The sequence below is a fragment of the Orycteropus afer genome, unplaced genomic scaffold, assembly GCF_000298275.1.
Source record: "Orycteropus afer afer isolate SDZICR_OR568_19922 unplaced genomic scaffold, OryAfe1.0 scaffold00044, whole genome shotgun sequence".
In the NCBI taxonomy this organism is placed as follows: domain Eukaryota; kingdom Metazoa; phylum Chordata; class Mammalia; order Tubulidentata; family Orycteropodidae; genus Orycteropus; species Orycteropus afer.
The window spans coordinates 8550067-8553729 of record NW_006921631.1 but is presented as its reverse complement, the minus strand read 5'-3'; positions in this window follow the sequence as shown (position 1 = coordinate 8553729).

The following is a 3663-nucleotide window of genomic DNA, read 5'->3' as shown; positions in this document are numbered from 1 at the left end:
CACCAGCCACTCCTCGGAAGGAAGGTTGGGCAATCCTACTTCTGTAGTGATACTGCCTCAGAAACCCAAGGAGGGGTCGCTATGAGTCGGGGCCGGGCTGACTCGACGGCAAACAACAACAACAACAACATCTTATCACGATGCCCCTTAAATAATGTATAGTGTAAAAACTTTATAATCATATACTTTCATTTCCTTTTTCTCACTTTGTGCTATTTTTGTCCTATATTTTAGTTGTACATGTGTTATAAATTCTATAATACATCAGTATTATTTTTGCTTTAAATGATGAATTTCTTGTTTTAGAGATATTTTTTTTTTTTTTAATTCACTCACACATTTACAAATTCAGGTTCTCTTCATTCTTTTTTATAGATCCAGATTTCCATTGGGTACAATTTTCCTTCTTCCTAATGGATGCCTTTAAATATTTTTGTAATATTATTTAATATTATAATGTTTTGTAGTAAAATGTTCACAATATTGTTCTGTTGGAGATGAATTTTTTCAGCTTTTGTATGTCTGAAAAAGTCTTTATTTTGCTTTTGTTTTTGAAATATATATCCATTGAATGTAGAGTTCTCTGTTGATGGCTTTTTCTTTCTGGACTTTAAAGAAGTTACTTTCCTGTCTCTGGCTTGCATTGTTTCTGATGAGAAGTATCCTGTCATTATTTTATTTATTCCTCTGTATGTGATGTGTCTGTTTATTTGGCTGCTTTTAAGATTTTCTTTTTATTGTGGGTTTAAAACAATTTGATTATGATATACCATGGTATATTTCTGTAATTTTTTTTTTCTGTTGTACTTCTCTGCTGTGCTTATAGTTTTCATCTTTATATATATATATATATATATATATATATATATATATATATATATATATATATATGCCATTTTTTTTCAAATCTGTTTTCTCTTTACCATTCCCCACTCTTTCTTCTTTTAGGGCCTCCAATTACACATCTAGTAGGCTACTTAAAGTTTTTGTTCATCCTCTGTTTTTAGTTTTTCAATCTTTTTTTTTGTTGTTGTTGTTGCTTCATTTTGAATAGTTTCTATTGCTATTTCTCAAAGTTTACTAATATTCTCTTCTGCAGTGTCCAATCTGTTCTTATTATCTTTCAGTGTATTTTTCATCTTACATGTATTTTTCATCTATAAAACTTGATTTTGATTTCTTAAATATATCATTCATGTTTCTCTTTATTATACTCTTGATCAAAGAAAAAAAATAAGCCTCACTGCTGTCAAGTCAACTTGACTCATAGTGATCCTTCATTGAGTTTCTGAGGTGGTATCTCTATGTAGATTGCCAATCTTCCTTCCAAGGAGTGGCTGGTGGGTTTGAACTGCCAGCCTTCTGGTTAGCAGTCAAACACCTCAGGCACTATGGCACCAGAGCTCCATATATGGAGTATGTTTATAATTAGTTGCTTAAATGTCCTTGCAAATAATTATCACCTGTGAGTCTGTTTTTTATTGGTTGAATTTTCTTTGTGGATCATATTTTAATGCTTGTTTGTATGCCTGATAATTTTTTCTGGATGCCAAACATTTTGCATTTGCAATGTTTTTGGGTGCCGATTTTTTTTTTTTTTTTTTTTGGTATTCTTTTAAATGTTTTTTTCACTTTGTTTTGGGATGCAGTTAAGGATCAAATAGTGTGATTCTTCTGAGGCTTACTTTTAAACTTTGTTAAGGGAAACCAAGCAATTCTGATATAGGGCTAATTTGATATAGTCTTCTGACTACTCTTCCTGATGTCCCGTATATTGCAGGTTTCTCCACTCTAATTGTTGGGAACATGAACTATTCCCATCCATGTGTGAGCTTTGGGGATGGTTCCTACTTTTTCTTTCCTGGTGGTCTTTCTCCTACCTCACATAGTTTCCTCATACACATGCACTAATCAGTATTCAGCTGAAGAATTAAGGGGAACCCACTAAAGATCTCTGCAGCTCTTCTCTTATAGTTCTGACTTCTCTGATACTTTGCCTTGTAAACTCTAGCTGCCTTAGAGTCCTCAAACTCCCAACTCCATTTTCTCAACTCAGGGAGACTCTGCCTAGAATCCTTTTTCTCTGTTCTGTAGCAATAATCTGAGGACAATTATAAGGCTCACCTTGGGTTCTTTTTTTTTTTTTATTTTCTGTTTCTCTCTCTCTCCCTCTCTTGTACTCTGCTCTTTACTGCCTGTTGTGCAATATCTGAAACCTACTGTTTCATATACTTGTCTGGTTTTTTAGTTGTTTAAGGGTGGGAGAATAAATTCAGTCAAGTTCATTTATTTGAAATTATTTGAAAAATTTCAAATAAATTTTTGCTCTATCTTCATTGGAAGTGGAAATGAAAACATAATAGTTTAGATGAGATCCCTTAAAGATCTCACCTGTTAAAAGAAGGCTCAGATCAAAAAGAATAATGCCATGGTCATGAAAAGTTAAAGTGCAGAAGGGAGCAAGAGATTAATCTCACATGTGTAAAATCTGTATAATCAGTTTCACTCTAACAAGATTAGAAGTTCACACTCATCCTTGCTGAAAATTTTACTAGAACAAGACACAGAAGACCCTATAGTCACTGGGTTCTAGGGCACTGACTTTACCTTAGTATTAGTGAACCAGACTGTTCCAACTATCTGGAATTTGCTAAAAGTGGGAGGCTTAGCCCCTGGCCACAGTGGATTTGATGGCTTCCCAGAAGACAGTTTCTATCTGAGTTTCCAGAGAAACAAACTTAAACCCTATGGGGCCTTCTAACACCTCAATACTAAAACTCAAGATTGAGAAGTCTAGCCATCCTACCAAAGCCTCACTTCTGCCCTGTGGGATCACTGTTAACTCTGTGGAAGCGTGATAAATGGCTTTCTTTCCTTAAGTAATTCAGATTTCCCAGATAAAATGTGTCTGCTGGGATAAGGAATAAGACAGAGGAACTGGTGGCTTGGATGGCTGAGCAACTGTGATGACTGACCTCCAGGAAAAGACAAATTGAAATAGAGGGGCCAGGAGGCTAACATTCTCTCTATGTATCATAAGGCTCATCTTGTTTGTTTCCTCTCTCTCTGGGACTCTGCTCCTTACTGCCTGTTGTCCAGTATCTGAAACCTGCTGTTTCAAATACTTGCTTCTATCATTTACATTCTGCTTTCTTTTTATTGAGGCAGAGTTCACAGGCTATGGAAACAAACACCAATGAAGTAGAGATGACGTGGCCCTGTGAAGGGACATTCTTGCCTCCCTGAATGACCCAAGGGCTCTTTGTAAGGGCAAACTGTGATTGCTTTTATAATGATGATAGATGAGCAGAATGATAAACAACAGGTGTTATCTTTTATGTAAATTGCATAGCAGGGCCTGCTGACTATAGGGTGTGAGCAAAGGTGTGTCTAATACTTCCATGGAGCAACTACAGTACCCAACATACAGGACACACAGTAGGTATATAGTCAATGCTCATCAAATGAATGAACTGAGAAAGTTGTATAGTTGTCATGGACTTGGAAAGGGGTGCATTTACTGAGCTCTTCCTGCATGCATGGCACCCACAAGGTGGCACACAAAACTGAAAGACACCTTTCCTGCCATAGGGAATTTTCCAGTCTTGGGAAAGATCTATACCAAGTAAAAAGTTGTACTGTGTACAAAAGCAGTGATTCACA